At 36.4% G+C, this 13164-nt stretch overlaps 1 long non-coding RNA gene across 1 annotated transcript; it reads right to left on the minus strand.

Moving 5' to 3' along the window:
• Positions 1-1429: 1429 nt before the first annotated feature.
• On the minus strand, positions 1430-12770 carry LOC128315565 (uncharacterized). Its single transcript, XR_008298434.1, has 3 exons — positions 12608-12770; positions 3821-3869; positions 1430-1534 (listed from the first exon to the last, which is right to left on the minus strand). It is a non-coding gene; the product is annotated as an uncharacterized LOC128315565 (long non-coding RNA).
• Between the last annotated feature and the right edge of the window lie 394 nt (positions 12771-13164).

The raw sequence follows: 13164 nt of genomic DNA on the forward strand, positions 1-13164 counted from the left end.
GATCCTTTTTATAAAACTGACCATAATCTCTTTAAACTCTTAGAGTGCTTCTTTCACATAAAATAGTCCTATGAATCTCCTAGAATGCTTTCCAATTTGTCACCTTCCTGAAGTCTTCTGGTTTTAATTTTTTTCTCATTTCCTACTTGTTTTTAGTGCCAGAAAGACCTGTGCTTGACTCAAAACGCATGTTTTATATTTGTGAAAGCCAAATGTTTAGTAGTTTGATTTACCATAGTTCTTTCAAAATGTTTTAAGAATGAGTTCAGGTACCTACAAAGAATCATCAACGCACTGGGGAGAAAAATTAAGCAATTAGCCTATCACATGCCCGTTGGTCATGACAATCGAAGATTTCTTCGTTTAAAAAACACAGTACACATTTCATCGACCGTTTTCTTTTCCTTTCTTTTCTTTTTTCTTTTACCTCTAAGAGTACAATGCAAGGAGCCCAAAGTGGTGCCTGAGCCAACGTCGTTGTCAACTATAAGCAATGAGTGACTTCAGTGACTTCTATTACAGCAGAAACAATGCTTTGTTTGGTTCTTCTTAAAACTAGGAGGAGGGGCAGTGGCACTGCGGTGAGCTACTCCACCCGCGCTCTCCTCCAGGCAAATGGGGCTGGGGTCTGCAGCCCCTGTGCCGCCTTCGCCTTCGCAGCCGAGCGCCTTCCCGCCCAGCTAGCCTCCCAGGGTCGCCAAGACCCCCAGGCCAGCGGATCCGCCCTTTCCCTCCACCTCCCGCCCCAGCAACTTCCTCTCCCCTTACCCTCCCTCCCCAGTCACCTTTCCCTTATTCATCACATCACCACCCCCTCTCTAGAAGTCAAACCTTCCAAAGGAGGCTGGTGATTTCTCATTAGTGAGGGGCGTTTAGGTTTGTCCTTTCGCCCCAAGAACACCAAACAAAAGAAGCCCTTGCCTTCACTATTTTGAAGGCAACACCTGGCACAATCCACTACTTTTACTGCATTTCCAGATGTATAAAATTTATAACTTGGTCCCTTATCTGTGACAGGTCAGATTCTCCCCTAAGAGAAGTGAGGTCAAGGGGGAGAGGGAACCAGGCCCCCAGGGACTGACCACCACCGTCACCCTCACTCCCCCAACAGGCCAAACCTAAAATGGAGTTGTCTTCAGACAGACCCCTGGCGCCGTCCTTTCGGGAAGCCAGGAAAACGTGGCAATGCGCCTTTAGAGGATCGGGAAAAGAATTCCGCGGGGAAGGAGGTGGAGCGGCGACCGCGGAGGATTTTAGGGAAGCGGCTCTCTGGCCCCGGGGTGAGGTTTCCTGCTCAAAAACTGCGGACCCACACGTCGGGCAAAGTGTTCCCCATCCCTCCCACCCGCTGCGTTTCAGCAAACCACTGGCATTGCTGGCAAATAACTTTTCCTCAAATTCTTATAATACGGAGTCAAATGAAAGAGTACTCGCCTGGGTGCGCTGGTCTTATAGTAGAGGCACTTCAGAATTGGGGGGGTATTTTGTTTTTGTTTCCAAAAAGCAAAATTCCGTTCTCATTTAATTTCCTTATCTGGAAGCAAAATGCTCTGGCTTAAACACAATTGTTCCAATTTGAGAACTTTTACACAGCTGTAAAACTCTCTTAAACTTTTGCCTTAAATACCTTAACACATTTCCCCAGGTATGATTAAATTATGGAAAAACAGGAACCGATTAGCATAAATTTTAAGTTTTCCAAATTACCTTCATGTTTCAAAAACAAGCAACTTTCTTTCTTTTTGGTCAGTTATGTTTCAGCAAAGTATTCAAAGCAATACAATTAAATTCAGAAAGGGGTATTTTAAGACCATTTTGTAGAAAGTTTCGTTTAAAAAAAAAAAACGAATAGAAAAAAAAAAAAAGCCCTACTCTGTTAACATACTTCTCTCCCAACGAAAAGGAGAGATATAATTTTTTTTGTTACTCCTAACAAATATTTTCTGAAACGTGCTCAATATTTCCTTATATGATTTCAAATGGAACAGCAATTGGGTTAGAAAAATCATTCAGTAATAAGCATTACATTATTTTGCCCAAAACAGCACAAAAAGAAGTTTCATGTTTTATTTTAAAAATAAGTTCATATTTTTCACCTGTACAACTTAAACATGTAGTCTCCATAATGTAAAGATACTTTTGCAGTGAATATTCTGTCTGTAGAAATGACACTAAATAACATAAACATACAATTCCTTCCCTGTCTCCCAAAGCAATGAATCAAAGTTTATTCTTTAAATCTTAATCTCATTAAAGCAAATAATCAACTGAAATAAGAGTGTGGACTGTTTCCAAGTTATTTCTCTTAATATCATCACTTTGGGCTTATCTGAGAGAAGAGGACAGGGAGATGGAAAATGAGAAGGAAAAGAAGACCAGGAGTAAAAGATTAGGCAAGTGAGAAGACATCTTCAGGTTTTAAAGATGCCTGTGTGGGAAGCAAATCTGTGGAGAAGAAAACATCTAACTGGAGGCTACAGGCACCTGGCTGGCTCGGTCGGTTAGAACAGTTACAGCATGTAACTCTTGATCTTAAGGTTGTGAGTTTGAGCCCCACATTGGGTGTAGAGAGAATACTTGAAATAAATACAATTTTAAAACAAAAAAAAAAAAAAGAGGAGGGAAAAAAAGAAAACTGAGGCCAGAGTTCTGGTCCCATATTAATGACTTTATGACCTTAGGCCAGTCATTGAGCTTCTCTGAGTCTCAGCTTCCTCATCTGCAAAGTGAGACCAACCAGTCAATGTTCAAATCTTTCAGTTTCCATGTAATATCTGGAAATAACCTTTCTTTTGGTCAAAGTGGAATCTCTCCCTGGCCAGCCCTTTTTTAATCACAAGGAAACACAGACATGAAACTTTACTGCAGTCACTTAACACATTGGTGTTAACATTATTTCCCAACAGAAAAGAAAAAGGTCTCTGGACTGCCTCCCATCTGCCCCTGGAGAAAAAAACATAATCAATAGTAAGGGGCAACTGGGTGGTAAAATAAAGTATTGTAGTAACTTTCCAGAATCTTCTTTTTCATGATACTCATTAAGAGCATCATCTCCATGTCAAAGGATTCACTCTAGAAAAAAGCAAAGTGTTTGTCAAATGGCAAAGCCTCTCAGTGGCTTCCTCATTAAAAATTTGATCCCTACTAATTCCTCTTGCTACCTACAGTCCTATATTTAATAAGCTTAATAACAGAATAACATCTTTTCATTTGTTCTTATGAATGCTCACAAACTTTGTCATATTATAGCTCTTAAATGTGTTTTCAAAACAGTATTAATCAAAAGTAGATCCAAGACACTAAATTCATCAGAGCAGAAGCTAAAATACTAGATTATCAAATAGAATTGTTACTGAAAAGTATTGTAAATTTTCAGTTAATTTCAGTAATACAAGAAAATATATACCAAAAGTACAGGTTTTACAGTACACCTAAGTAAACAAAAGGATATATGTTTTTTACAGTGTAGGTTTAAACTATTGAAAGTTCAAGTGATTTATTTTTGCAGTATAATGAGGAACAAATTTGGTACATGTTCATGAGAAGCAAAATAAATGGAGCTTCCTAAATTAAGAAAATTCCCTGAAAAATGTTTAACAATCAGAAGGAAAAGGAGTTAGACTACTTCATCCATGCCATTCTGATGGGAATATCAGTTTATAGATGAAATCATCTGGAGTACAGTAGGATATGGTGCCCATCTTGCCAAAGTGGAGAATTGATGCAGGCTGTCAAGTTTTCTTATATGTCTCCAGTAATCTTTTTAAAACATTAGTCAAGTTAAATATTTAATTGGGGGGGGGGGGAAGTACAGACTAACCTGGGGCTGATGAAACCTGGTTGAATGACCTCATCGTCTTCTGAAGAACCTAAAATCAGAGAGCTCAAGTAAGTACTACATTAATTGCCTATTTAATTGCCTCTTCTTCAGTTTAACGGCTTATTAGAAAGCAATAAAATGCCTAGGTGTTTGGCTCTGTGAAGTGACCTGTAAACTTTTTTTTTTTTTTTTAACAATTTAAGACTCACCTAGCAAAATCATATAACCAATTGGCATAAACTCGACTTTCATTCCTATTAAAGGACATTTGTTTAAAAAAACATTTTACACAAGACCATTAAGATTACTCTTCATTGTTCATGAGCCAATTTCATGAACAATACAGTTTAAAAAATTTTTAAAGCTTAATTTTACACTGTAATTCCAAAATCCCATTTTTTAAAACCACAGTTAAAAATCAACCTAACACACAATATTTTATTGATGAACTTAACTGACAACTCTCTTCAGATAGATTTTAGAAGATAAATTGTGTGATTCTAATTGTGGTTCTATACCACTCATATTGGGTCCATTACATTCAAATGCTTTGTGAGAAAAAAATTAATAGTAGTACACTTAATTATTAAGTATATTTAATTAACAGTATCTAACATGTATGAACCTACATTTTAAAAAGCAAAAACAGTTCTTGTTTCAAAACTATGAAGAAGTACTGATGTTTCTAATATATCCATGGGCAGATGTCATGACACAATAAAACTTGCAATAAAGAGGTTGTCCAGTAATGAAGTATAGCAATTAGAAGAGAAACTCCTGCTGGCAACTGAATTATTTTTATCCTGGGTTCAGAATTATTGAGGTTTGGAAAAATAGATTAGTTTGAACATGCATCCACTCACCTGCTACCACCCAGGGTTGTCTTTCTTCCCTTAACTAAGTTTTACACGCTCAATCTACTGTATCAACTCACGAAAAATAAAACATAATGTGTAAATTCTTTGAGGTGCAATCTAATTGTCTTCTCAAAATGAAATGGAGACTTTTCCAAGTGTAAAGTTCTACTGAATGGTGACCCAAGATTCTTCCTACAAAGGATGACAATCCCACTGAGTACAATTTGAAAAGAATAGAGGAATATTGTCAACAAAAGGCACGTGAACCTCTATGCATTAAATCCTTCATTTATCCTGTGTTTACAACTAGAAGACAATGACAGACCCTAAAGTTAATAAAATTCATTAAAACTTACTGAAATAGAGCTGTCCTTTATATTGAGTCTATATTGTTTTATTTTGTACATTTGGTTGATGTGGACATGCATTTAAATATTAGATATAAACTTCAGCAAAACCCTAGCTCATGTTTTCCTATTCTAGTAGCCCCAGCCTATGCTTAATCCTCTCTATCTGCTTATAGTTATGGAGAAGTTCAAACCAACATAAAAACAGTCAATAGGGATTTGTCAAAAACTTTTTTCAAATAATTCATATAAATTATTATAAGCAGTAGACTCAAAAAAGTGAAAATCAAATGGTGTAAGAAAGCTAGCTACTAAATACACTATAAATTTGAGTGATAAAGATGTTCAGATTTTTCACTATCCAAACTTACCATATGATGTTTTTCGGTTACTGACAGTTTTAATATTATCATCCCTTTCAAATAAAAAGATAGAATTGTTTGATAGACATTAATGTATTTCATTGATGCTAAGTAACAGTTTAAAACTTTCCAAAAGCAAGACTAGGTAAAGAAAGTAGAATTAAGTTTAAATATGGTTATTAAAATCTATCTACCCAATGATTACTATTTTAGGAATGAGATAGGTAAATATTATATGTTCATATCATTACTATAGGTGACTGTATTTTGACATGAAGTAATGATAAAAAATAAAAAATAAGCCTTTAAATGCATGGATACTCCAAAAACAGCTTTTTGTAATTTTATACATGGGTATTTTCACTTGATACCTTAATTTTTAGTAAATTTTAGAAAACAAAAATCTAATTAAAACTGTGACATCGTAAAGTAAGGTTTTCTGCCCCTTCACTAGAACAATCCCTATTCATCATTTAAATTTCCGCTTAGATCTCCTTTGCTTATTGTTCCATACCGAGTATAATGCCTCTCCATATAATACCATACCAAAATTATGACTGTAATAACCCATGAAAATGGTCCCTATCCCAACTTGATGCTATGCTCTATGGTGGTGGGGGGTGGAGGGGATTGCATATATTTATCTCATCATTGTGATCTTAGCATTCTTTAGTGCTCAATACATAGTTTTTAATGAACCAATGACTTAATGAATTTCTGAACCCTGGCTGACTATTCCTAGGATGCCTTTTATGAATTAAGTGGACTTGTATACAAAATTTTCTTAAAACCATATTTTTATAAAAGAGAATGTGATAGGCAATTAATTATTTGACTGCTGCAAATGTAAATGTACATGTAAAGTGATTTCAATAATTTTATTTTCAATGTACACGATTATAAAATTACTTAACTTATAAACTCTATTCACTACACTCTTAGATTTCATATTTCCTCCTGTTAAAATATGTAACCATATTCTTAACTACTTTCCATATTGCTGTTAGTCCACTATTGTAACTATTCAATGTAAAATAAAGTGTTTACTATTCTGCATTATACGCTGTAATTTCTTTAAAAATTGCCAAGTTCTTAAGCCCAAAGAATTGAGTAGTAATAAATAAAAATAAAATGCTACTACATGTTATTCAGAACTTTATTTCAATTCAATTTACATGTTAGCTTTTACCTCTAAAAAATAAGCTACTTTAAGGTGGCAAAAAGTAATTTAGCAATAAAAAACATTCACTATCACAAAAGGAAAATTATGTCATTATTCTCATTACTACAATTTCTCAACATTTAAAAAGATATTTAAATAACAAATTGTTTCTCCTATTAGTATTTTCTAAGATAATGTAAATGTAGAGTACACTATAGTTTACTAAATTACTCACTTTACAGTTTACAACACAAATTAGTCTATTTACAATATGTCTCAATTATCATTGAACTAAATACATCTTTTGGAAAGCAAAATAGGCAACAATATGACTTTTCTTTCTTAGAATATATGAGAGAAAAAGTTTCAAGTGACTACTTAAGATCATATAGCAAACACAGTACACAAATATCAGAGTAAAACCTAAAGCAAGATACTTATTACATTTGCTATAACTTAAATACAACATATACATATATGAAATAAAATATTAGATGTAGAAGTTCAACATTGAAGTGAATGTGTGTGCTTTATGAAAATGTTTTCTTACTCTGTCCTCTAAAGGAACATTAATATATATTAAAACCCTTCATTATAATTATTTTTTGCAAATTAAGTCAATAGACTAAATTCAAATGCTGCCTAAGCAAAATCAGAAGAAATCATTTTGTAATTTAACTGAAAATCCTACTCTAATTATAGATAAAACTGAAAATGCTATATTCTTAACTACATGTAGAGACAAGAAGTTAAAGAAAACAATCTACTTTAAAGTAAAACAAATATTTACATGTGACTTTATACAGTTGAAAAACCATAGGTATTGGAATGTTAATACAGGAAACTTTGCATTTACTAGAATATTTAGAACGTTATCTTGAGAGAATGAAAAAATTTATATTACTTTAGGAAAAACATTTTAAATTGTATTTTTATATTTATGAAGTAATTTATAATACATCATTTTTTTATTTATAATACATTATGTGAACCCTTAACATGAGAGGTTAATATTTATAATACAGCTGAAACACAGAGATGAATTTAACTTTCTCAACCACTTTACAAATTACAATTTTATTGGTTTCACATAAGATATGAGAAATTCTAGCATTCTCTTCAAATACAATACAGTAAAAAAATTCTATTCCAGAAAATTAAAAAATTTCAATGAATAATAATTTAAGTCAACTGGCAAACTGTCAAGATTGTTTAAAGGCACTGATGTAGGCACAAATGTTATTTGGTAAACAATTCTTTAACTTGAACATGAATGTAGTAACACAATGAAGGCACAGCAGTTGGTTTTGCCATTGCAAACTGTATTTTTCACCATAAGAAACAACAGTTTTACATAATAAAGCTCATAGGTGAGTCCCTGTTGAGGTTGCACTGAATGAAAGAAAAATGAAAACAACAGTGGTTTGAAGAAGTCAAAATAATGGCAAAATTCCTGTCTTATTGAAGCTAATCACATACACTTTGAAGGCCCACCAAAACTGTAAGATGAAAACTTCAGAGTAGCTTCTTAATATGATAAACAAAAATGACTCTAAATAAAGCTGAATACCACTAGTTAATTACAGTGTTAACAAGACAATTTTATTTGATAATACATTCTGAGTTTTAATATACAACATTAATATGTTAAAAATTTATATCACAAGAGATTAACAACCTAATGAGAACTTTTGGTGCATTTGAAATACTTTCAATAAACATTTTAATGTAATAAAGATTGAGAAATGTTTTAGAGGCTGCTCACCCTTACATCACTGCCAGTGATCTAATAGTGTAATAAATGTAATACTAAATAAAAATAATAGGATTGAAATTAGCAGAGGAGATTTACCAAGAGACTAAAGAAAAAAGATAAAATTTATAATTTTTTCAAAATTTTAAAATTGTAAAAAAAAGTGTGTTTTCAGCCTATACAGTATACTAAATATTTTTGTTGAAACACAGAGTTTGAAAAAAATGTTACATAAAAGAATTGTTCAAAAAATATAAAAGTAGCCTTTGGCTCTTGCATTCACAAATAAGAAATAGTGATTTGAAATATGTAACAAATTTAAAACATGTTTTTCCGCCATTAGAACTGGTAACTCAACACTAAGTCCTTTTTTCTATATAATTAAGCTTTTGTTCGGCCATGAAAAAACTAGAAACTGATTACTTGAAAATGAGCTGCATGCCCTTTGTCCTGGTTTGTCACCTTTGACCCTTAATTTAATGATCCTGCATATTGACCCATTCTATTTTTAGGAAAATAATGTCAAAGTTCTATGCCTAAAATAGTACTTTTCACTGAAATATTAAATGTATTACAACATTTTCCTTTCCAGGTAATTTCTACAATAGTTTCACAGCAGTGTTCATTTCATATAATGTAGAATATAGTAATATTATAAGCAATGACACCCTGGTGCTCATTCTGCTTCAAACAATAGAAAATTTCTTCAAAGTGCTAAATCAAGATCATTATCATTTCAAATTTTATATTTTCTCTTTACCTAGAAATTGCTTATATTATTATTGTTTCCAAGAATGTATTTTATGAGTGATTTCTACCTTTATTAATTCCAATAATATGTTTTGATGTTGATTTTGATAGTGCCAGAATATAAACCTGAATAAAAATGGTAAATATCAAGTTCCTACTCAAAGTTACAGTGGTATCAACTATAAGTGTAGTTTTGGAGAGAAATCATTGGCTGCTTAAATTGGTTTTAAAATCTTGTCTTCATCTGCAAGTGGCAGCTTTCAAAGAAAGGGAAAACCTCTAGCATTGATCCCATTGATTTTACTGACATTATTCAAAATCAATTTTATACAGTAAATTAATATACTTTAGAAATAACACTTCTCTATCACAATTTCTGGCTCATTTCAATTGCAGCTGAGTAAAGAGAATACATAAAAAAGTATATGTGAAATATAATATATACATTTCCTACAGTGATGATGCTACTTAAACCTTTACATAATTTCTGTGTACAGGTTTCAGGCAGATTCAGCAGTGACCAATATGGCTGTCTTGGTTCAGCACTATGGTCAGCGACTTTATAGAGAGTCATTGTGTCCAAGAACTACAACACAGTACACACGTACACAGCAGACAAGTTTCTCAAACCAACGTGATTCTAGATTTCATATATTCCTAGATATGTTCAAATGAATCAATCCTAAGTTTTTTAATGTAAAGAATTTTCATTGTTCTCAGTGGCAAGCTAAAAATTATTTTTTCTCTTGTGGTTCATCAACAACAGTACTTATTTGTAAAGAAAATACAGTTCTTTTTAAAAGGCAAGAAAATTAAGTACAGGTTCTAAGCATTTAAACATTAAAACTTTGGGCATTTGTGGACTTACAGAATTTTAAGAGGAAATAAGATTCCATTAAAAATTATCAAATAAGAAAACTCCTTAGGTGACCCAAATTTTGCAGTGTCTCTTTCATAATCAATAGCTTGAAATACTTCTAAATTGTTCCATGTGTGAATCTCCACTTCCCATTTTTTTAAAAATCAACTCAACTATGGATCAAGATAAATGTTTATAGATCATTTTCTGACTGGGGCTTTCTAATATAGTCACCAAATTTGATAGTTATGAACAGCACTTTAATCATTTTAAAGAGACATCAATCTTAAACCTGAGGACTGTTATGCATATATGTTTAATTTAGTAACAAATTTTTTTCCCTTTAATCATGGTTTGTAAATTTCGATAGCAGTGTGTTATAAATACCAAAAAGAGTTACATGATCAGATAGCAGACTATCAGACAGGTAGGACCTGTTTAATCTTCTCTTTCTTCAGAGTGAATAGGGGGAAAAACACTTTAAATAAATCCACTGTGTTTACTAAAATCCTGGTGTTTTCTGGAATTTACATGTGCAACACACTTTAAAATAAGGCATTCTGAAGACTGACTTTGAATCCTGCCACATTAACACTCGATCTGTTTCACTTACAAAGTATAGTTAACTGTATTTTCCCTCATAACAGATTTTTTAATTTAAATCCTGATTAATTTCACAATAAATTTTTCATTGTTTCTGAAAATGTTTGGCACAGACATACAATAAGATACAACAACTGGACAAGGATTAGTAAGAACTGATCCTTGAATCATTAGGTTTCAGATCTGTTAATAGAGAAGCACCTGTACACAGTTCTTATAACCAACATTCATTACAAGCTGATCCAGATACTTAAGTGCTTGACATTTTCCTATCAAGCAATGATTAGCTGATCCTATTTATAAAATAGAAAACTCAAAGCATTTTGTTCATTTGTAGTATCCCTCCCAAGTACTAGAAAGAGGCCTGTGTGATTTTAATTCCTGAAGGTGTTTAGTAAATCTAGGCATGCTGTATTGTCCTATCTCATACTTTCAGAGATGATAAAGAATTTGGGAAGCAAGACTTCTCCCCAAATGGACAAGGGTCTAATTATTAATCTACATGGAACATTATTATATGTTCTGTTTTTAACTTATAGTATGACTCCTCTATCAAATACGTGCAAGTCCACTGCAGAAAAAAAAGGGCATAAATTTCATCACAAATATTTTGAAAATTACATAAACTGGCATACATTTCCAAGAATTTAATTTTAAATTGTAATGTTTCCCTGAAATCTTTTATAAAATTGTGATGTGCCATAATCTATGGTTGGACTTAAAAATTTGTTTTAACAACAAATGAATTTCAAAAAGCATTTTTGCGTCATCACCTAGGTAAAACTCTGGTAATAATCTGGACAAAGAAGGCAAAGAGGAGGATTTTTTTTTCTTTGATCAGAGTAAAATTTCCTAAAAGTCACATTTTCCAACAACATTGTAAAATGTTTTAAATTCATTGTAATATTAGTTTCCACGTATAATTTTAACTTCCACAATGTTTGTGACTAAGAAATAAAAAAACAATAAAACAAATATAATTCATTTTTCCCTTGCGTTAACAACTGTAGACATAAAAACCTTCACTGGAGAACTGTAATAATACCTGGTAACCTTAAAAACCTATGGATGAAAACAAATCCACAGAAAGAACAGAAAGGAACTCAAGGAAACACAGGAACCTAAGATTTCAGTCTGTGTTACATGAAACAATTCAAAATGGCGGACTATTACTTACATTTAAGAAATTTCCGCAATGAGGACACTAAATACATACTGTAAGATGTTACTCGAAAACATTCAATGTTTACCAACGTGCAATTAAAAAAAAAAAAAAGTTTTGGAGTACAAATCCTCGTAATGCACCCGCTTCCGATGTTCCAGTCAGCAGTCGGTTAATGCTCCTGCGAATGCATCGCTTCTTTTTTTCTTTTCAAAAGCAACCTAAATCCAAGTGCGTTTTTCTCCGTTCTCCTCAAACTCTTAGTTTTAATTCATGAATTTACACCACCGATACCGAAGCAAAAAGGATCCCCGACGCCTGCCCGCTACAAAGCAGCTCCGCTGGCGGAGTGCGGGAAGGGCAGGTGCGGACGCCCTCTGCTGGTGCGGCCCCGCGTGTCCGAGGCGCCAGCTCCGGCCGCGCGAACCGACCGCCGGTACCGCAGCCGGCGCCGTACCGTTGCGACCCCGAGTCGCCCGCTCCCCCTCCCCGCCCGGCCCTCCCGCTTCCAGCCGGCTCCGACCGCCGGGCGGCGACCGCGGCGGAGAGGCCGGGCGACCACGCTGGCGACGCAGCGCCCGCACCGAGCGCCGACCCAGCGGCACCGAGCGGGGAGAGAAAGGTGTGAACCCGGAAGTACATCGACCGCCCGCATCTCAGTGGTAACACTGGGGCAATAAATCAGGGCCGGCGAAGGAAGGACGCGGCTTCAGCTCCCGCACGACAACTTGCTGCGAGACCTGTCACTTCCCCACCTTGCCCTGTCCTTTCCCCTCCCAGGCGCTCGCGCCTCCTCCTTTCTTCCTGCTCCTCGGCACCTAGCTCCCCTCGACGTTGCTCACGTGCCAGACCCGGGGCCGCGAGCGGCGTCCGCACCCGCGCGCAACCCCGGCCACACTCGCGCTCGCCCGGCCGCGGGGCGCGCTGCTTACCTCCGGGGCCTCATGGTCGCGTCGCTAGCCCGGGTGTGAGCGGGGTAGAGGTGTGAGTACGTGTGTGGCGTTCAGTCCGGGGGGACGGGGCGGAGGAAGGGGCCTGGAGTCTGTCACTTCCTGAGGGAGCGCGGCGACCGGAGACCCGGGACGCGCGCGGCGGGGCCGGGAGGGGTCAGCACATTGTGAGCCGGAGGCGGGGCGGGGCGGGGGGGGGGGGGTGGGCGCGAAGGGGCCGGAGAGCAAAGGCGGCGCTCGGCTGCCGGGCGCTGAATCTGCTGTCACCGCCGCTCCGCCGCCGCAGCCCGGCGGGTGGCGGGGCTTGGGAAGGAGGGGGCCGGGCTGGGGGTGGAGGGGGGCCGCGGGGCGCGGCGGCGGCGGCGGCGGCGGCGGCAGGCTGCTCGGCTCGAGCCCTGCGTCAGGCGGCGGCACGCGCACACCTGCCCGCCGCCTCTCCCGGCCGCGTCATTGGCTGCCCGCGCCTAGCGCGCGAGATTGAACTTTCCATTCATTCTCGGGCCCGGCGTGCGTGCACCACGGTGGTGGAGCTTTCCTCG

Source organism: Acinonyx jubatus, chromosome B2 (genome assembly GCF_027475565.1).
Source record: "Acinonyx jubatus isolate Ajub_Pintada_27869175 chromosome B2, VMU_Ajub_asm_v1.0, whole genome shotgun sequence".
NCBI lineage: Eukaryota > Metazoa > Chordata > Mammalia > Carnivora > Felidae > Acinonyx > Acinonyx jubatus.